Raw genomic sequence first — 975 nt, 5'->3', positions numbered from 1 at the left:
ATAATATATTTAAAATGGGCATTCGACCAAAAAAGTTTGGGAACCACTAAACTAAATGAAACGCACGTAGAATGTTTAATCGTGTAAGATAATGTCATTCCAACAAAAGGAACTTATTTTCAATTCTATTCATTATTTACAATTCACTGCTTCTTATAATTAACAGTTCATAATTTTAGTTTTGATAATCAGATTATTTATTTGAACGGCTTAAAGCGCCAACAGCTTCACATATACCAAAGCTGTTACCTGTAATTAAAACTAAATTGTGCGACTCTCATGCCACTTTTTCCAAGTACAAAATGCCCTCAACCTTTCTCACTTGTGTTCACCAAGATGCACGCTGATAATCTTAATGAGTTATGATATTTTTTTCTTTCAAAACTACAAGCACTAAACTATTTGCAGCTTGTAACAGAAATCTGAGAACTACAACGGCTCGGATCACTTGGAACAGATGCACGAGGATACGGCAACCTAGTAACGATACATTTGCCATTTGCCCATCGCATACACACCGTGCTGGTTGGTAGGCTGTTGGGTTGAGGATGCCTTGATTGGTCCATGGGATCGTTTTCTTCGCTCCTACAGCATCAGTACGAACAACCAGACGGGCCGAGGAGTCCTGTGTAATTCATAGGAAAATATGCTGTATTGGATAGCATCGGTTTGGATAGTCGACCGGTTGCATCTAGGGGTAGAAAGAAACTCCATCGAGAATGGTTCTATCGTCAGATTGGGCTTCTTGGAGTAACAAATAAAATATCTGAAACACCAATCTGCCTTAATGCAACCCTGCCGAGCCATTTATTTATTGCAACTTACACTCTCGTACTCCCACCGCAGAGAAGCCTGCTGTTGACCATCAGTTATATTTATTTATATATTTATGATCATTTTATGTAATAATGCGTTAAGAAAAATATTTATAAGTTTCAGTTTTGTTCCCCTCCCCCCAACCAACAGCAACTTCCC

Source organism: Malaya genurostris, chromosome 2 (assembly GCF_030247185.1).
Source record: "Malaya genurostris strain Urasoe2022 chromosome 2, Malgen_1.1, whole genome shotgun sequence".
NCBI classification, from domain to species: Eukaryota; Metazoa; Arthropoda; class Insecta; order Diptera; family Culicidae; genus Malaya; species Malaya genurostris.
The sequence above is the reverse complement of the archived record's forward strand: the minus strand, read 5'-3'. Positions refer to the sequence as shown.